The 27,377-nt window shown below is 36.7% G+C and overlaps 1 protein-coding gene across 6 annotated transcripts in view; it reads right to left on the bottom strand.

Moving 5' to 3' along the window:
* BMPR1B (bone morphogenetic protein receptor type 1B) overlaps positions 1-27,377 on the bottom strand; it is a 345,860-nt gene that overhangs the window by 221,757 nt on the left and 96,726 nt on the right. For 5 of the 6 annotated variants that reach the window (XM_063107357.1, XM_063107356.1, XM_063107361.1 and 2 more), the window contains one exon: positions 710-771. The exons of the other annotated variant lie outside the window; for it this stretch is intronic. The gene's annotated coding sequence lies outside the window, so the exon portion shown is untranslated. The remainder of the gene's footprint in view (positions 1-709; positions 772-27,377) is intronic. 6 annotated transcript variants of the gene reach the window in all.

Genomic DNA, 27,377 nt, shown 5'->3' with positions numbered 1-27,377 from the left:
TGGATGAAAACAATTACAATGAATGATTGGAGAAGACAGCCAAGGAAAGGACTATGAACAACATTAACATCTTCACTGAGAATCAAATTCATTCTTAGTTCAGACAAATTAAATATTTATTTCTATGTTTAAAACTATAGTTCTCAATGTATAAACAAGAAGAAACAGGTCAAGATCAACATTTTATGCCTAAACTGGAAACACTTTATCTATCTACTGATCTTGGAACGTCTTTCAAACACTAAGCATTCAGAGATAACAGAATTCCATCTCCCATGCCCCCACACACACCCCCAAAAAAACCTGTCAAAGTGAAGAGGCTTCAGACATACCTGTTCATCAGGTTTTCTTTTGAAAATGGGTAAAAAAAAAAATCATTTGAAGTCAGCAAATCAAGTCTACAGTCACTCATTCTGTTTGGCTTCTATGCCATTTGACTTCTTGCCTTCACTAGTACCCTCTGTCCACTAGAATTCAAATTACTGCTTTAACACCTTAACTTTTATGCAATCTGGTTAGATATATGGCAAATGGCCTCAGTATAATCTGACATACAAAATCATTTTATGATTTTTCACTTAACATCAGTGATTTAGTTTCTACAAGTTACACGATCATGGCAAATCTGACCTGAATTAGAATACCAACCAGATATATGCTTCTGATATGTGTATCATAAAATGCTCTAATAAAAGCATTCTTTTCTTACTTGACAATTTATACAAGGTAAATCCACTCCAGGTACATCCAGTCTGTTGACCACTTTGAAACCTGTAAAAGAAATAGTAAATAACTGCAGTGAAATGTGAGGCTCACATTACATTTTAACAAACATTTTTTTTAAATGCATACAAAACCTAAACCGTTCACTCCACTACTGGAGGCAACATAAATTTAGAAAGGTAAAGCATTTTCTTCTTAAATCATATGCCCATATTTATTTATTTATTTTCACCCTGCTAACATTCTCCAAGCATCTACTATGCCCTGGGAACTATGTCTATATTGAGAAATATATGAAATCTTACATAATCCTTCAGGTAAATTGACTGCCAATAACTAAGAGCAGCATCTCCCAAAGGCTACTGTGGTGATCAGGCTAATATTGGAATCTTGCCGACATCACCAATTGTAGTGCTCTTAATCCTATTTGTGATGCCAATTGTCCAGCTACACGACCACACCAGTTGTTGGGCTCTTTTACCTGCCAGTAATCCTGCCGACTGGGCCAATTGTAGAGCTAGGGCTGGGTCTCACAGACTCCTCAAGCCCATTCACATACTAGGTCACAAACCCTTCACATGTCAGGCTGGGTCCCCAGACCCCACACATGCCAGGCTGGGTCCCCCCTCACATGCCAGGCTGGGTCACCAGACCCCTCACACACAGATCTATGAGCTAGGTAACCGGCCAACAGGTCCTTGGAAGTCGTAGATTGAAAAGCATGGCTATGCAGAGCGGACACCCAAGGCAGACGCCCACCCACCTGCTTCATTAAAACTACTCTCTCTGAAGAACACAAGAATAGCAACAAAACTAAAAAGATACATTGGCGTGCATGTGCACCACCAACACACACACACACACACACACACACACACACACACACACACACACACTTTGCTTACAAAGGATGTGCTGAACCACACCCAACCAGTCCCGAGGTGAGGGTCCTGACCAAACCATTCTATTTTCCCAACAGCTACCATCTCACCATTAAGTTCTCAGTTCGATGATTACCTCCCTGAAAGCCATCCCCTAAATACTTCAGCCTTTTCTGTCTATAAAACCAAACTCTTTTGTTCAGGTCATTGGAACACTTATTTTATTTTACGTAATAAAGGGTTGCCTAATTCTAGAATTGCAATAAAATCAATTGAGATCTTTAACACCCCCCCACAAAATAAAGCACCTCACACACACACCAGTCAATCTCTATCCTTCAATTCTGTTCAGTTTTTTACATAACAATCAGCCTTTTTTTGAGTTATATTGTTACTGTGTGTGTTTACTTTGTGTATGATTTCTGCTATTAGAGCACAAGCCACAGCAGAACTGGGAAATCCGTCTCATTCACCACTTTATCAACAGTGCCTAGAAGCGTGCCTGGCATGTGCTCAACACACAGGTGGTGGTCTAATAAATGCTTTCAAATCCACAACTGCCAAAATATTAAAACCATATTCTAAATAAAATCCTAACAGGAGTTTATTTGGTACCTCTGTGAGTTCACAAGACCCAGAGAGATACGTATCCCATAAATTGACAAGCTAATATGAATAGATTTATTCAATTCAGCTTCTATCCAACACCATGAATTCAGTGACAGTCAAATGTTAACTACCTTTGAAGTATATTCAAGCTGTCTCTAAAATGGAGAAGCGAGAAAAGGAATATAAGAGGAAACAAAACTAATCTTCCTGCTGAAAGGAGCATGAATTCCATAGTCAGGAATTCATAATGCAAAGAGTTTTCAAAATATCACCCAAGCTTCAAGTTCATTTTTTTTTTGTAAGAGTTACCATGGTTGTGAGAACACACTATATTAGAATAGACAGTACAGAAACTATGATATTCTACATAATTGGGCTCCTCTGGAGGTCAGCAGCATATTTGGATCCAATGATGTGACAATTTTGTTTGGTACTACTATAAAATGTAAAAGAAGAAAACTAACAAAAAAGCACACAGAATCTTAACAGTATCATACTTTCAAAAACATGTGATGGAATAAGGTTCCACTTCCAAAACCTATTTTCTAAAATAACCCAGTATTAATTGCATATTGATGTATAAAGCACACAAGAGTTGCATTTTCTCTACCTTGGATCCCAGACTCAGTTCCATAAGTATAGCCCATTGTATGTAATTCCCAGGTCAGGGGTGCAGTAGACAAATTAATTAGTCTATTAAGTCTCAGTCGTATCCTGGCACTGATGTTTAGGTTAGCACCTTCAGCAACAAGTTTCTAATGCTTAACTATGCTGCCATTTGTTCCTGAGAGAAATTAGCGATGAAGGGAAAAAAGAAAACATGGCTGGGAAAAGTTCCCACTGACCTAAAAGCAGAAACATGCACGTGAGTCAGAAGTAGATTGGTGTATTCATAAAAAGGAGAAAAACTCCAGTTGATTACTTCTTGCTATTTTAAGTGATTAGGAGAAAATAAAATGGCTTCATATCTAAGGGAAATTTAAATAGTATTTAACACTTTACAAAATCAACCTTAAAAAGATGATAATTTGCTATGACTTAGCACAAAAGAAATCAATGATTTCATATGACAAATCCCTGAAGTATTTCATGGGAAGATTAAACACTTGACTAAATATTTGCGGATACTACAAATGACAAATTACATATTTGAAGAAACAGGCGCATGTGTACACACACACACACAACACACACACACACACAGACTATCTTTCACTTATCTTTCACCTTTTAGCCATTAGCTACTGCAGGGTGTATCTAAAAGAAACACATACCATACAGAGTTCAAAATTCAATAAAAGCAAAGTTTGCTGATTATCACACAACACAACAGAATACCTACACATTATGTAGAAATTTTCTCCTAAATTGTTCCATTTCTGTTGTTGAGTGAGCTCATTGTACAGTGAAATGCTTTTACAGTACCACTGACCCAAAAGTGTGCAAAGGATTAGGCTGTAAAAGCTGCTTTACACAAAAGAATATGGTGTTGAGATTGTCTCAGATATCTCTGAGAACAATAATGACAAATGAATAATAAGATAAAGAATAACTCAGTTTACAATGACACTGTCAAAACAAATATCTGTTACATATTGGGCAATCACACTGTTAGAATCCTGATGCACTCACACTAAAGAGATGGCCATTTAAAATCCATTCAGCATACTGGATTACTGAAAAGGCAACTGTAGTAACAATGTCTTGAATTTTCTCCTCAGTATCCTACTATGTGAGTTCTGTAACAGCTTAAATTCATTTAATTTTTCCCAAACTCAGTACCACTAAATTGGAGATTATTAAAATATATTTCTTAGAATTTTTTTTTTCAGGAAATAACCATAAATACTGAAATAGAAAAGAATTAGAGAGGTAAAAAGATAACAATTTAGTATTATTTATAATACAAAAAACTGAAACAATGAAAATGTCTAACGCTAAGGAAGCAGTTAAATAAACTATGATATAATTAAATATTAAGACGTCATTAAGTGCCATGCTTTCAAGGAACATTTAATGGGATACAGAATTCATAGATTATGGCTGGCACACAACGAAGAATTGTTAAATAAATGAAATAAAAATGCAGTTTACAAAACTACATGCATAGCTTGATTCCAATTTTACTATATATGCACACTCATACGGAAAAAGTAAAAAAGACTCACCAAAGTGTTCACTGAGGTCATCTTTGGGTAGTAGAACTAAACACAGTTCTTATTAAGAAAACATACTGTTTCATAATTAGAAATGAAGCTATTGTAGCTACTATAATAACTTGAGCCAAGTGAGGTCGTCGTCGTTGAAGATGATGCTCCTTGTATAATCATCGGCAGAGTAAATGTCAGACCCTTCTGAGTCATGTTCTCATCAACCTCTTAGTAAGACCCCCAGCCCTAACCAGTCCAGCAAAGCTTAATAACCTTCAATAATATCTTTCCTCTGGTATAATTAATCCCTGTTCTTGAACTACTGTTTCCTACTCACATATTAACATAATGTCTACTTATCTGTGAAATGTTGTAAAAATGCCAATATTTCTTTATCTATGGCTCTGGAATTTTTCCTCTGAGGCCAGAAAAGGGTGGGTGGGTGGGTGGGTGGGTGGGTGGGTGGGTGGGTGGGTGGGTGTGTGTGTGTGTGTGTGTGTGTGTGTGTGTGTGTGTGTGTGTGTGTGTGTGTGTAAGCATGTATCTGACAAACTCATTTATTTGTGACAAACTGCCTTAAACCTGTTTCACGTGTGACAATGGATATTTTTACAAGCTCTACAGAAGAGAATCCCATCCTTCAAATTGACAGGTAGTTTCCCTAAAAAATGTCATTTTGAAAGTAAATTTTTTAAATAGCACTTTGAATCAACACTGCCAACATTTTAAAGTGTTTCAAAAGATGCAGTTACTTCCTAGATTTAAAAATTGTTATATCTGCTTCTTAAGATTCAAATTATTTTATGGGCAAAGTCCATTCCAGCCTATCTCTTACAGACACTTTTCTGTACCATCATCTGTATCACCAATAAGTATACCCCACATGTAGTTTTCCTTCCACCAACAAGCAAATAGCACCTCTTTGTTCTGTTTGTGTGGTTACTATGGTAGTGACCTGGATTTTACACCCGGAATAACCCTATTTGGGGCAGGTGAGAGAAGGGACCAAAAAAATGGAAGAAAACATTCGGGCAATGGTTAGCACCTTTAAACATTTACTTTTCATTTGGAACAGGCTTTAGCCAAAATCTACAAAACTCTGACCTGACTCTTCAACTTCTGGCCTTAGTGTTGTGAGGTGAACACCACAACATGGGCAAGATTATCAACCTTTCCCTTTGTTCTTCAGAAGCATTAAACTTCTGCTGCTCATCATCCCCAAAATTTCAAAATCATACTCCCCCCAAACCTAATCAGGCCCTGGTTCACAAGCTCTACTGACCAAACAATGGAATCACCACGTGGTGACAAAGTCTTTGATGGAAAAAAAAATGAGACAAGACATTCTGCTTGCCTAGCACTTTTAAGTGTACAGCTCTCCCTCGCTGTCTTTGAGGATGTCCCAGTAGGTGACACCTGAAGAGGGTAGCTAGTGAAAGAAATATGGTACATTTTCTATTTTCATTGGTTTTCTCAGTTGTCATGAAGTAATTTTCTTGAATACGCACATGCAGTAAACTAATGGTTTTCAAAGTATTTTCCCCCTAAAATGATAGTCTAAGAAAGAAACAAAAACAAAAACCTCCAACAGGTAACAGATGAAAGCAGCTGATATGATTGAAGCATGGAATATGTAAGGCAGAGCTTCAGAGCTTTCCCCACAACCTGTCCACCTTCAGCTTCCCCACAAAGCTCCTTAGACACCCCCCAAATTTTAGAGCCTTGAGGGACATGATTTGAAAAGCAATTAAATAGATCCTGCTCTTGTAACAACAAAGTTAACACTCTCAAGGTTGACTATTTCAGGCAATATAAAACTCCATAATGCTCATTTATTTGTAACTTTAAGGGTTAGAAGTTGTCACTAATTTTTTCCAACAATATTTTACACCATTATTATGAGGGAAATTATATCGCAGAGGCATTTTAAAATCCAGGGGTTCATAAAAGTAACAGGCCCAAGTTCTTAAAAATGCCTTATATTCTCCTAAATTCTTCTAGATTGGGGGAGAGGACAATATTTTTTGTAATTAGCTATTAGTGAATTAGTCACAAAGCATAAAGTCAGAGGCCAGAGTCATGTGAAACCATGCTAGATAAGAAAATTTGTTATAGTAGTTTTAGAAAGGAAAAGAAACACAAGCAATGGTCCTCATGCCTCTTAGCCAGCCAAATAGATGTCCAGAAATTTAATACATCCTACCTCGCTTTTTTTGAATCCTCATAAAACTGACAAAACAAAAAATGGGACTGAGTTTTAAAGAGTCAATAAAAATGTTTTTTAAAGTACTCTGAATCCCTTAAGTGTCATGATAAGGCCTCATTTCAAAGAAACATGGTTGGACATCATGAAAATTTCTGTGTATTTCTATACATATCTTCAAGAGACAGTCCCTTGAGATATTAGCATTTCATCACTTCCTACTTGAAAACATGAGTTTTAATAGCTCATACCACACTATATTATATTGTCTGTTGATGGCTTTTTAAAATTATTGGCACTTGTAAAACTTCTCACTAGGCAGGGAGTTCTTTGAGAGTAGGATGTAGTTTTATTGATCTTAGTTTGTTTACTCATTAATTAATTCAACATTCCTATTGTATACCTACTGGCCCTATGCTAAATACTTATAAGTAATAAGTATATAGGGAAAAAAAAGTCACAGCCTCTATCCATAAATACTTAAAGTGTAACGAAGATTAAGAAAACAAATGATTGCAATATAGTGCCTTAGAGTTCAACCTAGTGTGCCACAGGAGCACAAAAAGTGACAGAGAGCTCATCAGGAATAGCAGGGAACAGAGTAGATCTGAGCTACTGTGGAAGCTTCAGCTAGGCTCTGAAGACCACTGGGAGTTAGTCACAAAACATGATGAAATATGCAATCAGGAGATTCAAGCAGTACCGTACATTCAAGAGTCTCATGTGTTATACTGAGGATTTTGGACTTTACTCTGAGGAACCACTCAAGAATGAGTTTTGGAGAAGTCACTTTGACTATAAAAAGGAGACTACACCAGAAGGAGCAAAACTGGTTGCAGGGAGACCACTTAAGAGAGAGTTATGGTGACTCAGGTGAGAAATGATGGAGTCCTAAACAGCCTTAGTTTAGAACAGAGAATGGTGGACATACTTGAGAAGTATGTAAGAAGACAGAACAGACAGGACCTAAAAACTGAGTGGAGACAGCAGTCAAGAATCAAGGACACTTCCTAGGTTCTGGTTTTGGCAACAGGGAAAACAACAGTGAAATTTACTAATCAGGGAACACAGGAGGAGAAGCAAATCTAGTGGGGGAAGGGAAGATGAGTTTAGTTTGGGATTCGGGACACGTCAAGCTTGAAGGTCCTCTTTACATTCCAAGTGGAGATATGCAGAAATCAGAGGACACGAGGACTTGGTGTACAAGGGAGAGACCTGTTCTGGGACACAAGATATGAGAGTCATCAGCAGCTAGTGCTGGTGGTAAATGAAGTGTTGAAAGTGGATGGAATGAGCCAGCAGAGGGCCCAGAGAAGAAAGCCTCAGGATGAATGCTGGTGCAGCACCAACAAGGGAGGCAGAGGCAGAGGAAGTGGAGAAACCTGCAAAGGAAATGCAGAGCAGCAGGACAGGAGGTCAGGAGTGGGTTAGGAGAGTGCAGAGAACAGAGTTTTCAGAAGGTTATTCCTAAATGTCAAATATCCTTAGATACAGCAAAGAGGCCAACAGATTTTTCAACCAAAGAAGTAATTCATGATCTTTGCAAACAGTTTCAGCAGAGAGATGATAACAGAAGTGATACAAAAGTTACTGAGGAGCGAATAGACGTTGGAACATAGAGAAAGTGGCTCTAGCACAGCTCCTGGCACATATGAAGTGCTCCAACTGATTCTAATTTATTTTTTCCTCTGCATGTCACCCTGTCCAAGTCTTTAAGATATGTCACAATCCCTCAAAGAAACACCAAACAAATGTTCAATGACGGTTTTGACTACAATTGAAACTTTGGTGGGAAGTAAGAGAAGTGCTCTGAAGATAGTTATTGGATTAAAGCATTTAGGAACCTCTATTATCTTAGCCAAGTTTCATGTTCCACAATCAAAGGAAGGTGGAAGTTTTGGGATCATTGGTATTGGTTGGTTTTAAGTGTATGTGTTATGAAACCTATTCCTAGAGTTGTGTCATAAATCATCCTATTTGTATTTTTAAATGAATCCAATGGGAATAATAAAATCAATTTACCCCTATCTAAAATATTTGGAAAATAGGTCCTAAGTATAAAATTTATAAAATACAAATATAACATCAAAATAGATTATATCATACATTTATATGACTTAGTAAAAATTTAGCAAAGTGAGGATGTGGAGAAAAAGGAACTCTCCTACATTGCTGGTGGAAGTGTAAATTGGTACAGCCTCTATGGAAAATAGTATGGAGGTTCATCAGACAACTAAAAATAGATCTACCCCATTGCCCAGCTATGCCACTACTGGGTAAATACCCAAAGGAAATGAAATCAATATATCAAAAAGATACCTGCAGTCCCCGTGTTCATAGCAACACTATTCACAAATGCCCATCAATGCATGAATGGATTAAAAAAAAAAAACATGATGTCCTATCATTTCCAGCAACATGGATGGAACTGTTAAGTGAAGTAAGTCAGGCACAAAAAGACAAATACTGCATCATACCATCCATATGTGGAATCTAAAAAAAATAGTGGTTCTCATAGAAGTAGAGAATAGAATAATGGTTACCAGAGGCCGGGAGGGGAGAGTTGGGAGGAGAAATGGTGAACTAATGGGTACAAAACTATGTTACCTACCCTAAGTGAATCATTGTGCAGTATATGCATATTTTGAAACAACACACTATACCCCACAAGTGTGTACAAATAATGTTTAAAAATAGAAATTAAAATTGTAAATAAATAAAAGAAAAGAAAGAAAGAAATAAGAAATTAAAATAGCCAAGAGACAGAATCAACCGAAATGTCCATCACTGGATAAAAAAATCTGCAGTATATATACACAATGGAATACTACTCAGCTATTTTAAAAAATGATATCCTATTACTTGCAGCAACATGGATAGAACTGGAAATCATCATGTTAAGTGAAGTAAGTCAGGCATAAAAAGACAAATACAGATACCACCCCCAAAAAAAGTGGTTCTCACCGAAGTAGAGTGTAGAATAACAGTTATCAGAATTGGGGGGGGTGTACTAACAGGTTCAAAATTATGCTATCTACCCTAAGTGAATCATTTTGCACTATGTGCATGTACTGAAACAACATACTATGTGCCACAAACATGTACAAATGTTAAAATTTTTAAAAACTTTAAAAGTACAAATATAACATAAAAGTAGATGATATCATAGATTTATATGACTTAGTAAAGTTACTCCAATTTATTGTTCAATTGATTATAATTAAATATTAATTGCAGTACAGGATGTACATACTATGAGTTTACCCATTTCTTTATATCATCCATTAAACATTTCAATAAGGTACAGCTAGGAGCTTATAAGAATTAAAGGATTGCATGTTGTCATTTGTAGAGAACATTGGTACATAAAAGTGATTTAAAAAATATAAATGGGGGCCGACCCCGTGGCTCACTCGGGAGAGTGCGGCACTGGGAGCGCAGCAGCGCTCCGGCCGCGGGTTCGGATCCTATATAGGGATGACCGGTTCACTCACTGGCTGAGCGAGGTCACTAAAAAAAAAAGGACAAAACAAAAAATATAAATGGGTACGATATCTGATATAAGCCAAAGGCCAAAGAGGAAACGTAAGAACTCTATTTTATATATCTTCTAAACTTGTTTTAACATTTCAGGCAAAAAGACAGTACTCCCCTGTTTATTTACACATATCATTCAACCAAACAATAATATTTTTCTCTTGTCTTACTACAGGATTTCTAGAAAAAAAACTCAGATCTTTCACTTCATTTGTATGACAACACAAGAGGTGAACCCACCCAGTATCCTCTCTAAAGAAGCAATCGGAAATTATATCTCAACTCTTTGAACTATTTTTAGTTTATCCAGATTAAAAATTAACCCACCTGCCTTCATGCACAATAATACAGGTTTCTGCATACAACTCTACGTCTAAGAAATTTATAAAAGAACTTCACACACCCATTAGAAAGACTTGCAGATACCAATATCAAAACAAACACACACACACACACACACACACACACACACACACACAATCATCAGATGAGACTTTGCCTGCTAGAGCTATGGGAGAAAAGCACATTTTAAGTCCATTTTACCAAATTCCTACATTTTCTCTCCACAAACAGCTCCTTCTCTTAAATTCTCAATTTCTGTTAACAAAAATAATCAACAATCCACAGACAAAAGAACATTCTCAGCTTCAAAACTTTGGAGTTATCCTTACACCTCCAGTCTCCCTCATTCACTATATCCAATTAGCTGCCAAATACAATGGATTCCACATATTCAATGTTCCAGGCCTTGTTCTCTTTACTTCTGCCACAATACAGATAGGCCCTTTACTATCTCTATCTGTGTAACTTCTAAAGGCATCCCAGTTCTTCCTAAGCAAAGTTGGAATTGCGCTCTATAAAGCTCAGTTCCAAGTTACTACTTTCAGCCTTGAGTGGTTCTCCCCTGCCTGGCAAATTAGGTGAACACTCCTTGGTGTGGCGTTTAAGACCCATTACAAGGCAGTCTTCCTTATGCACAACTATTTCAGGCTCACTATTCTCGAACTTCATTTCTCCATCATTCCCCAGATTCCAATCTCCCTGATTTTACTCACACCATTTCTGACAATTGAATGCCTTTTTGTCCTCTCACCCAAAGGCTACTCCATCCTTCAATAATAATCTCAAACACTGGTTCCTTCACGATGATTTTATCTTCCCCTTCCATCTTTGACCCTGCCCTTCTATGAACCCTCAGAGAATGCCTGTGCCTGGTATACTGCCTGTGCAATGTCTTGGATATTGTTTATTTTTGCTTTTGCCTTATGCCATTAGTAATCAATTCACTGGCTCCAGGAGGGCAGGAAATGGGCCACAACTATTTCTCATCTAGAGAAGCCTATTAATGATCTAATCATAGTAACATTATCAGTATTTGCTGAATTTAATTGAAAACCATGTATCAGTGCAGGTTTAGAGGCAAATCAATTCATCAGTGACACACGGAATGAACAAACTGGTCTGTCCACTAGAGCTTGTATTGTCACTTTCTTGTGCACCAAGCCTGTGACTTGCCCTAGTTGTGTCCAGATCATATGAGTTCACGAGCTATTGGATGGATTACGTACAAATAACTTTCAAACAAAAAAGTAAATATTAGGTCAATTTCAAGTAAGAGAATATCTTTTTTTAAAGTAACTCCTATACCAAAGGAAAAAACACCCTTTTATTAAAGTTTCAAAATAAAATGAAATAGTTTAAATTACACATTTTTTTTAAAGGTCAACACATAAGTTATTTGAGATCATCTGTTTTCTAAATGTTATCTACTGGATTTTCACCTATCAACACCATTTAAAGTTACTATTTTAACTATTTTTTTTAACTGCAAAAAGCAAAGGTAGCCATTTACACACACACGCACCCCTATAAATCAATATAACACTGTAAGATTCAATGAAAGTAGTGACAGCTTTAAAAAATGCAACCTAATGTATAGCCAAATAACTCATGAAACTCAGCATGCATTGCTGACTTTGGACATGATCACCAAATTTAACAAGGTGTTCTTGAGAGAAACAAAACAAGACAGGTCCCCAGAGCATCCATTCAAGACGGCAGATGCATCTGAACTCCAGAGCAAACTCCTCTAGGCTAATATTGTGTTTGGCTTTAAATAAAAATTGTAAAACTTAAACATCTTTAATTGAAGCAATACTTCAGAATGTACGAAAACACTTTGCAACAGTCTGGCTATCAAGTATAACAGAAAAGTTAGAGTAATCTAAAGGCCTAAATATGATCATGCAATATTTCTTTACGGATAAGACCAAGAAGAGTATTATACAAAATTTGCAAAACCTGAAAAACCATTACCACCCATTCAGCTTTAAAACTCTACTTGGTTCTTTGCCTTATCTTTTTGAATAGATAAAGACCTTATATATATCCAAACTCCCATTAAAATCTCCCTAGACCATGTCCAAGTATCAAAGCACTTCTGTGCTTTACTTTACACGTGAATTTGATATGGACTTAGAATTTTTAAGGCATTTGCTCTGAGTTGCTTTTCTAACACTGGGTGAAAGATTTGGCCTGATCTGTGAAACTGTTCTCAAGTAATTATTTTATTTACTTACAACACTTAGCATATGGCTGGCTAAGGTTAGGAAGCCAGTATGTGATTAACAAAAACAAAAGTAAAATTCACCGACTTACATCAAGACAGACTACTTATCTATGGTATCATTAATTCTTAGACTCCCTATAAGTTGTGTACTGCTTCAGAATTATAGATTAATGGAGAAATGACCACTCTTCATCATTCCTATGTCCGCCTCTTTCTCAAAATTTGCATCTTTAAAAAACTGTATTTCTGGTGTAAAAAAAGAAAATAGGTAGCCATAGACTGACATTTACTAAAAACATATGACATTTATGCTCTTGGTATGGGAGGAATCTACATTCCTAACAACATGCTAGAATCTGAGTGGCAGCAGGGTAGGTCTTTCTAAACAGGAAAAGGGAGGTCAACAAATTTCTGATCTAACAGACATGAGTTCCACTTTTTGGAAAGCAGAAAGGAAAAGAGTGATTCAACAAATATTTTGTATAGCCCAATACAAACTCTTCACTTAACAGGCGAGGAAACTAAGGTCTAAGCAGGCAGGAGATTTTACCTCTAACAAAGTCAACTAATTTAGGAAAGTCCAGGAAAAAATATCAAAGGCTTTGATGTAACAGGTAAAATACATTCAGTGGCAATGAATTATTCAATCTACTTAAACATAAAGATTTACTGGCTCACATAACCAAAAAATTAAGAAGCGGTATGAGCTTCAGGTTAGACGTTATTCAATGGTTCAATGAAATAACCAAGAATCAGTTCCTTTTCATTTTTCCACTATACCATTTTATCTCATTACTCCAACAACAGCAGCCAATTATTCCTGAGGCTAAATACTATCCTTCACATTCAGCAAGAAAGAGCATTGTTGTTTCAAAATGCTCAAAGTTCTGTGATTCACTCTGTGAACTGGCTTATGTCACATACCCACCCTGTACACATCATTATAGACAAAAGCATAAAATACACTGATTGTCTTGATATAAGTTGCGTGCAGGGGGCTAAGTTGGCTTTCCTGAAATTCACAGATACTCAGAAGGAAACCATGGACTGTTTGGTGGAAGAGAAGTGGCAAATAAATGTTGGGGAGGCAGCCAAATAGTCCAACCCACCAAGCAAGCCCAGGACACATTTTGATCCTATATCTGACACTTCTGTCCTTGCCCTTTTTCATAGTCCCTGTTTTGAGACATTATGGTAAGGTAAACAAGAATGTTATGTACTGTCAAAAGAAGCAAAATGCCCTCAAGTGTCTCTACTCCTAATTAAGGTAGTAGTGGACAAGGTTTCCCAACAGGGTTCTTATACCTTCCCCATCTCCTCCAAATTTTGTAATGTCAAAAAAGCAAAATGTCATGCAAAAAAAATTATTATCTTTCCCAATTTAATAGTATAGTAAATTTTGCCTACACATTCAAGGGCTAGAAGTCACTATACAAGGAAATAACTCAGCAGATAGGATGATTTCAGTAATTCTGAAGCCCAACTTTAGAAAAGTAGACTACAGTTGCAAAATAGAAATAATAAAAATGTGTCAAGTAAATGTTTTAAATGCCTAAAGGCAGGGAGGAAAAGAAAAGTTATCCTCAGATGCACCAGAGATTTCTTTCAAAAATGAAAGGAACGTCACAGTCCCCAAAATAGCATATACTATTCAAGCCATACCATTCTTAAATTGGATCCCATAATAATTGGAAGCAACCCAATGTCAAAGGCAACCCCTCAAGAGTAGTTAACTGATCATGTTATTTAGCTCCACACTGTAGACTGTAGATTTTCCTAAGGCCCGTTCCAAGTATGAGCTGGACTTTTCAGAAGATCATGAAGAGATCTAGAACCCAAATTATCTTCAGGCTGAAAGATCTAACCTATTACATTTCAAACTGTGCATAGGGGTAGAGGTAAACAAGGCAGAGAAAGTTTTATAACCACCCCCTCCTACTACTATCCCATTTTCAACAGGAATACATCTGATTTTATTCTACAAAAATAGCTTCTGAAATGAGTTCATTTGAACAAAGAGTTTTGTGGCTGAAAGAATAGTTAATCTAAACTCATTATTATTCAGTCTGAGAAACTTAAGTCCAAGAAGGTTCAGTCACTTATCCAGTGGGAATGGCAGAAATTGAACCCGAAGTTCTGCAATTTAATCAACAATTACTGTGCTTCTACTGTGAGTAGATACCCAGAGTAGTCTCTGTAAAACAGACACCAGTCACCAAAAAGTGCATCAGAATATCTAAATAGTCCCTTCAATTTCAATACTTCCTTTCATAAACATAAAATATCAGAATACACAAGCCTGTTGCATATCTGAACCTAATGGCAGCACAGAAGCGGTGAACCCTCCATCCATTTCGGGCCTTGAGAAATCAAAATAAAGAGGAAATTTTAGAACAACCTAGAGAAGAAATGTTGACAATGGTTAAAAGATTGCATAATTTGGGGTGTCAATAACAAATGATCGATTTAAGCTCACAGAAGTTGTAAAGGTAACCTAACATTTATCTTTCATAGAAGGCATTAAGGTCAGTTTTATGGATCCTACTGTTAAGTTCATTCTTATTCAAAATAAAAACATATTGAGGGGTCATCTAGAGATAAAATCTGGCTTTATGAAATAATTTTCCATGCAGTAAGCATGTCGACTAAAATCACTTTATATATGATTGATAACTGTAATATATATTATAATCGAGATGAAAATTTCTTAAAGTCACAGTGGTAAAGAAATAACCATTAAGGGTTCCTCTCCATTCTCGATTTTGCAATCTTTTAACCAACTTTAAAAGAACAAAAACAATAGTTCTTTAATAAAACACTATTAACAGACCATTGAAATTACTTTTAGTCTGCAAAACCAAAATAATTTTTCACTTAATATACATAATGTTTTATTTGTGGTTTAAGAGATTACACATTGCTGCGGTATTAATAATATAACAGAATAGCACACAGGTATATCTCACAGACACTCACATGCATTCTCTCTCACATACCCCACCAGAAATATCCACGTTACACACACATATAAGAAACATGCTAACAAAATGAGAATTATAATTATTTTTCACAAAGAATTGCTAATCCAAGATTATTTGAAATATTAATTTTTAAGATGAGCATATTTAGATTACTGAAAAATAACTGTTTTTCTCCTTCATCAGCTTCCAAAAAGATATTTCAAAATCCACAAAAATATCAATGTGTCATTTAGTTCTAACACTATCATTCTGCAAGGAGACAGGTTGTACTTATCTTCCTACAGCATACAGTATTACTATCCTAGGCTTACTGAAGTGTGGCTTTAGTAATTCTGTTCACATTTCAACATTAACCAAGCTAACAGCGTTTTCTGAGGTCATATTATACCTCAAAAATATCCTGTTTCAATCTCTAGAGGAAAGACAGGTTCAAAATTCTAAACAGACTCCTTGAGGCTGAGAAAAGTCAATGCTACAGCCCACTGAAGGAGTAGGAGTTTCAATTTTACCACTACAACTCTTTTCTAAGTTTAGAAAAGTTATTTTTTTAATGTAGATAAATGCAATTTAATGGCTAATAAGGGTAAAAACAAGCTTCCTTAACCTTCTCAGAGGAAAGAAGATAATGAAGCACATAACTTTGAACGTATTCTTCCAGGACTAAATGTTCACAGATAACCATGATGAGTTCTCTTTCCTTGAAAGAACACATAAAAATATTTAGTTAGGTGTATTTTTTTTACCACTTCAAAAACAATAATTTACCAGTGCCAAACCTTGAAGTGAGCACTCAAATTAATTATGGAGCTATTTGTGATTTGAATTTCTCCCAAAAATGTAATGAAGTGAGGATTCTCTGAAACAGGGGTCACTGTTTAAAATCAGTCAGCATTTGGCATGTTTTGTGGTTCTGCTTATGCTCCTTGGCAACAACATTACAGCTGACCAGAATTTTTCTCAGTGCGCGCTCTTGCTGTGTTTGACAACTGCTCACTCCCACAGCCCTTTAACGTGGGGCTTCCCCAGTTAGGGATACAGGTCCCACACTGAGCCCATAAAACAATTAGTGGGAGGCCTTGGCATTGCATTCAAAGACCTTTATAAAAAGCCAATGTAGCCGGCTGTGTGAAATTTGACGTGTGGAGAGCCCCCATAAAACGCTTTAATGGAAACTGGGGGCTTCTTCTGGAAAAGGCTGAGAAACTGGGCAATAGTTGTATAATTAATATAGTTAGTTAAAAAGAGACAATAAGCATTTCAATAAAATAATCAGAAAGCAATAAAAAACTTTAAAACTCTGGGCAGATTTTATATTTGCAAAAGAAGTCGAAATAACTACTCTTTATAAAGTGTGATTTCCTTATGTATTGGCAAAGTTGTTTTGTTTGTTGTTTACATTTAGAAGAATTTATCTAAATGTCATACAACTAATATAGAAAACCATTAACATCCATTTTCCTCTTTTTTTCAATATCCACTATACCTGTTTTTAAACTTCATATAAAATAGTGTTTGAAGAATCTCCTGGAAATTACGAATCTGACAGTGAAAACTTGCAAGAACACACATTTTCCACTAGAGGCACCATAATCCAATACAGAGTTTGAAGGAAGAATCATTAATATTCACAAAAAATCGAAAGACTAAAGAAAATGACACCACTGTACCCACTTCTACTCACCAGCTCTTTCCAGAATAGGAAAAAAAAAATGACTGAAAATCTCTTAATATATTAGCATGATCTTGAGGTAACATTTTTAGAAAATTGAAGTAACATTTTTCTTGGTAGTCTCCCATTCCCAAGTCAAGGGCTGGATGCCTGGATCATAGAGTTTACCTATAATACAGAAAGGGCTCAGCTCCTGATAAAAAGGGAAGCCCTGGTACGCAGGAAGGAACAAGAAAGCCATGGGAGAGTACACGAAGGAAAGACAGATGGAGCGCAAGGAGATCCGATTTAAGTGACGTCACGGACCCCTACTGTCTGACCTGAACCTTTTATTTTTGTGGGGGAGGACAGGGCTAAAGAAGTGTGTCTGTTAAAACATCCAAGGTTTTTTTTGTTTTTTGTTTTTTTATTAGAACAGCATAGAAAATATCAAGTTTTATCTCAAGTAGCAAGGATAAGTATTGGTTTGTAAAGCATTTGTTTCTGTTAGACATTTGTACAAGAGCATCCAATCTGGATTTTAATGTAAAATGTATTTCTTATTATGTTCATAGTCATAATAGTTTAAAAGAAATTGCCCTAGGAGAGGGCCAACTATCAATTCAACTCCATATCCTACATGACAAGGGAATATTAATACAGCTTGCAAGAGGGTAGTGACAGTTAGATATACTTAAGGCAGTGCACCTGTAGATATCCATGACCTGAGCCTGGCTTGTAAGGGATTCAGAACATCCCACGGGTCCTACTAGAGGTATAGCCATTCTGCGAGAGCCAGTGGAGTAGCAGAAGTCTAGGAGCAAGAAGGGGAGGTGCATTCTTTGAGGTCTTCAAAATCAAAGGTAAACAGCTGGGCTTCAGTGGGCTTCAGTGTTACATACCTGCATGATGACACAAGGACTAGAAAGAACCACTCACCCCTCAGCAGACACGTGTCTAGGCTTATATCAAATCAGGCTTCCAGTAGCAAAGAACCAACAGTGATGGAGAGAACATTGAATGGACCCATTGCCACAGAAGAAGTAAGTTCCCTGTGATAGGTACAGATGTCATATCACAGAGTAATATGTCTGTAATACGACAAGGGTTAAGAGAAAATAAAACATTAAATATCTAAACCAAAGAGAATTAGCTAATCAAAAGTGGCTTAATCCAGAAGAGGCTAAAATACTATTAAGTGTCAAGGTTATCTATTTAATAGCTGGGACTCAGCAGAATGAGCTCATGAGGATGTTTAAATCCATTAAAGATAGAAGCTGCATTTCTGTGTGAGTAATAATGAATAAAACTACCCTCTTGCCATATTTGTCATTTAAAATGAGGCTACACATGAGGATAAAGAACTTAATTTCTTATTAATGCACTATGATGTATGTATATTTGTGCAATTTTAACAGAACTGTCTCAAGACTTAAGTGTGATCAAAATTAAAGAACCTTCATTCCAGAATAATTTAATTGAAAAAACTCCTTTTGCTATTGTGATTTGTGGAATCATTGGTAAGATGATCAAACGTGATTCTGCATATACACAAACAAATGGCAACTATGAAGTACCAAATAACTCATACCTGAAAACTGATTATTTTCATTTATATAATTCCTTTATATTAATATCTTCATTATGTTAATTAAATGTCTTGATTTCAAAACTATTTTTAAAGAGGGCAAGAGAGGCCGTACCATTGGTTAAATTGAACAATCATATTCAAATTATTTAAGAAATAATTTTAGAGTTATATTTTACAACTTTGCCCAAACTAGAAAGGTCAAGTTACGCATGCTTTTATGTGAGCACGGGAGGGGGGGTAAGAATTGGTTCACAGAGAATGATTCAGAACAGTTTTGATAACTATCTATTTCCCTGCAGTTATTAAAATTTCAATGGCATTTTCAGAACAAGATTTAAAAAGCTCATGTTCTTTTCAGATTGTCATTTTAGTTAATTATAAAAAGGAAGAAAAATCAAATACTCAGTTTTATAGATTTCAAAGCGTGAACAGGTGATATGATTTACAATAATACCTTCAATGCTACAAATGCAAAAATTTGAGGCATTTTATTACTAGTACCTGCCAAGGTTACAGAAGTCATATAAATTTTTTAAATAATGGAGTAAATCATCTTTAATCATTTTCAAATGACCTTCTAGAGCAAACCCTCAAATTCTGAATGATAAAAACCTTCCTAAGAGATATTATGTGATCATTAGCTTTATTATGTACCATAACAAATGGGTTTCATATAATGTATCACTTAAATATATACACATTATGAAATACATTTTAACACCTACCTTACAATTCTAATACGAAAGACTTTTCAACTGCCTTTTTGTCAAAATTAGATAAAAAATGTCTTCACTTTAATTTGTATGACTTCACAGTCCCTTAATCCCTGCAGTGGTTGGAATGGCCCCCCAAATCATTAAGGTTTAATCCCCATTGTAACTGTTGAGGGTGGAAAATCCTATTATGGTAATTGGTAATTGAAAGGTGGGGCCTTGAAGAGGTGATTAGATTCTGATGACCATGCTCTAATGAATGGATTAATAATGGTGGTCGTAGGCATGGTTCTGAGGGCTTTAAAAGGAGAGAATGTGAGAGTCTCTCTCTCTCTCTGCTTCTACCATCACACAATGTGATACCTTGTGTCACTGAAGCCACCACCAAGGAAGACCCTCACCAGATGTGTTCCCTGGACTTTGGTCTTCCGAACCTCCAAAACTGTAAGCAATACATTTCATTTTCTTTACAAATTACCCAGTTCCGTGTATTTTTGTTATAAGCAACAGAAATGGACTAATACAAATCCCCATGACTACTTCTCTACTTTATTTTGGTCACTCATTCCCATAATCAGATCCTGAATATTATCATCACCCCAAATGTTCCATCTCAAAATTCAGTTATTCAATGCTTTCTTTCCAAGTGAGCACATTTTTGCTCACAGTTTCAACGCCAAGTGTCTATACCTGGCCCGAACCTCTCTTCTGTGCCCTCCAACCCAGTATTACAAAACCAAACTCATTTGCTTTACCTGGTCCTTTTTCAGTGTTCTCTCTCACAGTGAATGGGCCTCATCTCTTCAGTTTTACAAGCAAGAAATCTAGAAGTCATCTTTGAGACCTCCTATCTCCATCCCATTTTCCAAAACAATGTGAGATCCTGTCCACTTATACTCTATTTCTCTTTTAAATTTCTTCACTTCTCTCCATCTCTATCACCCAAATTTAAGCCTTTAATGACCAAAAGCCTTCCTAAGAGATTGATGGAGTTTGCATGTGTTGCCCTCACCAAAACTCATGTCGAAATTTGATCTCCAATATGGAAGTGTTGGAAACTGATTGAGTCATGGGGGTGGATCCCTCATGAATGGATTAATGCTCTCCCTGGGGGAGGGGGGATTAATGAGTGAGTTCTGGCTCCATTAGTTCCCGCGAGAGCTTGTTGTTTAAAAGACCCTGGCACCTCCTCTCTCTCTCTTGCTTCCTCTCTCTCACTTCCTCTCACCACATGATCTGTTTCTACCTTCTGGCTGCCTGCCACGTTCCACCGTGAGTAGAAGCAGCCTGAGGCCCATGCCAGATGCAGCTGTCCCAGAATCGTAAGCCAAATAAACCTCTCTTCTTTATAAATTACCCAGTCTCAGGTATTCTGTACTAGCATCACAAAATGGACTAATACAGAGATATTATGAGATATTACACCTATATAAATCAAATAAACCTCTACAGGTGCTCAAAACATAATACACATCTTTTTCATACCACTTGTTGGACTTGAAATTTTAGATTTTGTAGTGTGATTATTTGAATAATGTCTATCTTTCCACTAGACCGGTACTGTCCAATAAGATGGCTACCAGCCACATGTAGCTATTTAAATTTAAGTTAATTCAAAATTAAATTAAGAAAGAATTCAGTTCCTTAGCTGCACTAGCCACATTTCAAGAGCTTAACAGCCTCATGTGGCTAGTGGCTACCATACTGAACAATACAGATATACAACATTTTTATCATTGTAGAAAATTCTATTGAACAATGTTGCACTGAAACAAACTCTATGAAAACAGAAATTATGTAATTTTGTACCCATCATCCACCACCTGGCACCTATCACACACCCTGAAACATAAGTAGGCTACACCTACACACCTTCACACACACACACACACACACACATACACACACTAATTAGTAAGAAGGACTATAAAGACAATGGAACAATGACTAGAAATTACCTCCAAAAGTCCACATATTGTTTGGCACATGTACTACCATTCTTGAGAAAGCAGAGCAAAGTTTACATACTTAAATGGCTCTAAGAGGACTGAAAATGTGTGGTTCAAACTGTCACACTAAACATCTCATTTACTGCAGTAGTTCCAATCTTTACAAGGGTTAACAAAAGGAATTGAGTTTTTCAAAATCAAAAAATTATCAGCAGTGGTAGAAATTCTGTATCTTATTCCAAGGGTATTTGTTGTTGTTGTTGTTAATCTTAAAACTCATTACTGCCACTTAGATAAGCAAGTTTATAAGTTAATAATGTAAATCTCACAGCATCTGTTGTTGAAATGGAGATGGGAAGCAGAAAGTACTTTCAATCTCTACTTATGAGCTGCTTAATACATATATGATGCCTACTTGAAAATTACTTCCTAGTGGATTCTTCACTAACTATAGCTAAAATTATATTCAAATGAAAAATACTACATCAAATCTTCATCAATCCAAAGATTGTGTCACCTGTCCCAAAAGCAATATAATCTTTAAAATGTGTTTAAACTCCCCCCCAGGAGTTTAAGAATTCTGAACAATTTTAAGGAAAATGTACTTCTTTTTGGCTAAGAAACAAAATCAGAATAATGTTCATGAAATACTGAATCAAAATTTAACATTTAACTCTGTCCAAAACACCCCTCCTGCATTTTGGGGTCCATTTCTCCATAGAAAGAGATATGGCTATTTTTAATAATGCTTGAATGAGTTGTGAGAAAAATGCCCTCTCTAAGAGGTCATATCAGAACCACTTGCGAGGCTTTCTCAAACTGCTGATTATTCCTATACTTACTCACTCTCCCTGGAGATTCTAATACACCCTGGTTCCAGAGGCAGGTGGTTGTCCACTAAAGACTTGTAGTCACCTTCCATAGAGCTGAGTTGCTGCTGGGAAGCAGTAGTCTAGCAGGAACCACATTTCCTATCCTCCTTCACATTTAGGTGGGGCCTTGTGGCGGATTCTCACCAAGGGAACATGCACAGAGGTTACGTATGTCACTTAGGGCTCAGGTAGGTCAAAAAACAGATGGGCCTTTTCCATTCTCTCTTCCTGCACATGCCACTTGGCTGAGGACACCCAAGGCAACTGTGGAAGCTACATGCCAAAGGACATAGCCCATCCATAAGCCTTGACCCCTGAGCAACCACATATAGCCATGCCTACATCCTTCCCAATAAATCTCCAACCACCTCAGACCCTGTTATCAGTCAAAAACTTCCACTTTGTACTTAAGTGAGAAATAAATATTTAGTGTATTAATCCACTCATATTTGGAGATATATCTGTTATAGGAACTAGATTGACCTTAGCGAATATACTACTCCATTGGGCATACCTCCGTACCACTGGCCAAGATCAATAGTTATCGCCATGGAGTTCTACCATTACTAATGGGAGTGCATCATATCCCTTAGGTGTACTGGAGTAGAAGGAAGACTGAAAATGCTATGAGTGTAATATTATCTAATCCTTTTCAAATCTCAATTTTGAGACCAGTTATCAGGGCTTAATCTATATTAATTTGTGCAAATATTTATTAATTTGATATTAGACTATCTCTTCAAATAATTTGGCAAGTATCGTGAGATCAGTAAAATGACCTAAATTTCCACAAATTACACGAAAGACCACAGCCACTAAAGGAGACCTGGAAACAGAACAACCATACACTGTAAATGCCAGCAAAATCAAGTTGCTTGCAGCTCTTAAATAAACCATAGTTTATGACATCACAGAACCTGAGAAGAGCTCGCTAGCTTCCTTTTCCTCTGTTCACATCAGCCAACAAGTTTCCTACATGTTTCAAAACACAGCTCAAGTGTCTCCTCTTTTTAGCAAACTTCTCCCCACCCTTATTCCCAGACAAAGTTAATCATTGCTACCTGTTACCCTCGTCTCACTATATTTTAATTTAATGGTTTACACATCCATTCCCCCTTCCTTTCTCAGATTCACTGAGCAAAGTGTTGAGTCTCATTCACTGCTATACCTTCAGAGTCTAGCACTAAGCCATTAACATTTATGCTCTAAATAAACTTTTATGATTGAATGAATGAGTCTCCGCTCATCCCACTGTGCAAAGACAAGAAACTATACTAGTCTATTTTGAATACATTGGTATGTATCAAATATCAATCAGATGAAAAGTAGGGTACAGTAAATGTGGTTGACCTAGGTACAGAATGAATGAATTTAATAAATCTTTTTATTAATAATAATTTTTAAACTTATTTGAAAAATTTAATACTGTAGTTTAATTTTGCAGTACAGAAGAAATAAGCAATTATATCTAAAAACCATACATTTACAAATTATATTGAACATCCAAACTTATGTTTATAAATTACCTAGCTTGACCGAATCTTGCTTTGTGCCATTGGTCTCTAATAACAGAAACAAATGCAAAAGATTTCACTTTGAATACATGAATACATCTGGCGTCCCTAAATAAGTGCTGAGCATTACTATCACCTGAGATACTTGGTGTGTTTTTTTTCTTTAATTTTGAGGGGGGAAAAATACTGCTGAGAATATAATACGAGGCATATTTTAAAGCAAAATAACTTCTAATGAGGCCAGAAGGAAAAGATGAGAATATGTTCCCTTATCTCAGGGTTTCTTAGTTGTAATAAATCTACCTTAAGTGTTGCAAGGTATAATAGTAATCCCAGAATCCTTAGTGTGAAGATGTCACCAAAAGCTCCAGTGCTAGACTAAGGAGCATATTGCAAACTAACTTTACAAACCTAGAATGCCTTTCAAAGGCTCTTAAAAATTACAAAAAAGGCATCAAGTACAGTTTCCTATAAGGGCGTTAGTAAATGAGAATGCCACTTTGGGACCTGCTCAGAAATTCTTTGCTCAAACTACCGAAGTAACTTTAAAGGGAAATACGAAAATTAATTAACATTCCAGGAATCCCATGTAACCACAAGCACCTGGAGACACAATAGGCCCCACAATCTCCAGCCATTCATCCATGCAGAGGTTTCTGAGTGGGTTGGTCCAGAAACCTCTACACAGCTTGAAGGTGTGCAAAGGCCGTATTGTATGCTCTACTGTAGCATACCTTTTGCACTTCCTCACAAATAATTACAGTGAGAAGGATAAACAACTGAATAATACGTAAAATCAGGAAGAGGGAGGTGGAATGAATTGGAAGGAGGTTTTCAGGAAAGCATCTCCATAGGCCTATAACTTGTGCTATTATGTGCTAGGTATTGTTCTATGCACTTTACATATATGAAATCTTTTAATCTTTACACTAATTCCATGTGGTGGGCCGTCATCATTACCTACATTTTATACATGAGGAAGCTGAAGCACAGAGCAATTAAGTAACTTGTCCAAGGCCAAGTTGTCCCATAAGCAGTGGAATCCGGTAGTCGTCTTTCCAGATTTTCCATTCTAGCTCTACACTATAGCTGCTTCTCCTGTTGGATATTTGGTATGGATTAACCTAGAAAGTATAGTGAGTCAGTTTCCCCCAAAAGCTCATGTCCACCCATGGTCTTTTGCAGATATAATTCATTAAAATAAGGTCATACTGGATTAGGATGGGCCCTAGGTCAAACAATTGGTGTCCTTAATGGGAGAGGAGGGGACACATAGAGATACACACAGAGAAGAGAGAAGAGTATGTGAAGACAGAAGCAGAGACTGGAATGATGCAGCTACAAACCACAGAACACCAAGGATTGCCAGAAGCCAGGAAAAGGCAAGGAAGGACTCATCCCGAGAGCCTGCAAAGGAGCCTGGCCCTACCCACGTGACGTGACTTCAGACTTCTGGCCTCCAGAACTGTGAGAAAATTAATTTTTGTTGTTTTAAGCCACCAAGTTTATGGTGATTTCTTATAGCAGCCCTAGGACAGTGATACACAAAGCACGATTATGAGGAACAGATAAGAACTATGAACATGGAGGAATTAATAAATCAAAAAATAAGTGTTTTTCATAATTTTTTTAAAGAGAGAAAATATCCGATGTGAATGCATTAACGAGGCACCAATTTGATTAGATGAAAAGTCCTTTCTTCAGCTACAGATATCCATCAACCTACCCTTTACTCATGATTGAGCTTTTCAAATTAATTACTACCTATAATAAAAGGATTGAAGCTGAAGCTAAAAATTGGGGGATCAACATATAGACGGTACAGAGACCCTTAAGAAAGGGTCATATCATTACAGATAATGATGTAGAAAAAGAAGCAAAGTGGATATGAACAAGACCTTAAGGAGCTCTACCATTTAGAGATTTAGGATGAAAAGCAAACAAAAGAGACAGTGAAACTGACAGTAGATAGATAACCAGGAGAGAGGAGCATCACAGAGACCATGAGAAAATAAGATTTTAAGGAGAGATTCAAATAACGCTTGTAGATTAAATAAAGGACCAAAAAGCCAACTTCAAATGTAGTATGTAAAATATCAGACACATACACTAAATAATATGTTAAATTTACCCTTACAAAAATCTCAAATTCTGGTATACTGTCACACCTTCTGATTCAGTCTAGAAAGTGCAATTCTTATGGGAAATACCTACTTGTCTCCTGTTAGAGGGTAACAGGGGAAATTTCCCGTATTTATTTGTAAATCTTTATTCCCCTCCCTCATGACCTTTTACCTTTTAACTTATAAAGACCTCAGACATGTGCATTCGCATTAATTCCACTACTAGATAGAAAAAGTAATACTACATTAGGCACTAGGTACACAGAGGTTTCCCAGTCTAGCGTACAAGTCACTGTGCCTTCCCTAAATGAATTCATAGGCTAACGAGACACACACAAGTAAGCTGTAACAAGAAATGGGAACATTTTTATACACTATGACATACAGATGATCGCAATATGCTAAGAATTCTAGAGTTCTGAAAGGGCTTCACTGAAACAGACAGCACTGCCTCATTTACATCTTTTATTTGGGCGGGGGAAGGTGAGGGTCTGGCTGGTACAGGGATCGAACTCCTGACCTTGGTGTTACAAGGTGTTGCTTTAACTAACTGAGCAAACCAGCCAGCCTCTGACTTACATCTTAATAGATGAGTTATTTAGGAAAAGAAGGAATAAAGAAGAGAGGAGCTTTAGGAGAGAGAGGAGCTTTAGGAGAGACAGGACCGAGGACCGAGCATATGCGCAAGCAATTACCTTATTTGTGGTCTGAGTGCTGAATCTTAAATGATCCTACCATATAACAGGCACCCAAACAAGTATTTCCTGAGTACATTAATGACAAATAAATAAGGTTTCCTCCTAATACAGCATAATTCCCTTTCACCTGTTATAGGCAATACCATTCTGGGTCAGAAACCACAAAAGATGCTTTCCTCTCATTTAAAACAGTATTGCCAATGACATATTTCCAGGTTTTAGTGTATAGTGATGTGGCACAGTGTCTCTTCACCAAGGGAGTATGTCAGAATACACCGAGGAGCTTTTCCAAAATGCACTTGCCCAGCTACCACCTCAAAAATTCTAAAGCAGTACATCTATGATAAGGCACAGGCCACGTGCATTCTGAGAACCCTCCCTGCACGTTTGATTCTGATACAGATCCCAGAGTTCTAAAGCTGACAGCTGTGGTGTAAACAGTATGCTGAGAAGTACTCAAAGGTAACAGCAGTGAATTGAGATAGCTACCTGGAGAAAGGCGGAATGATTCTGACAGATTATAATCCAAGATTTGCTCTGCAAAACCCATAAATTGACTAAATTATAAAATAGGCACAAACAATCGTGTTTGTATTAAAGAGCCAAAAACGTGAGC

Source organism: Cynocephalus volans, chromosome 9 (assembly GCF_027409185.1).
Source record: "Cynocephalus volans isolate mCynVol1 chromosome 9, mCynVol1.pri, whole genome shotgun sequence".
NCBI classification, from domain to species: domain Eukaryota; kingdom Metazoa; phylum Chordata; class Mammalia; order Dermoptera; family Cynocephalidae; genus Cynocephalus; species Cynocephalus volans.
This window is presented reverse-complemented; position numbering and strand designations above follow the sequence as displayed.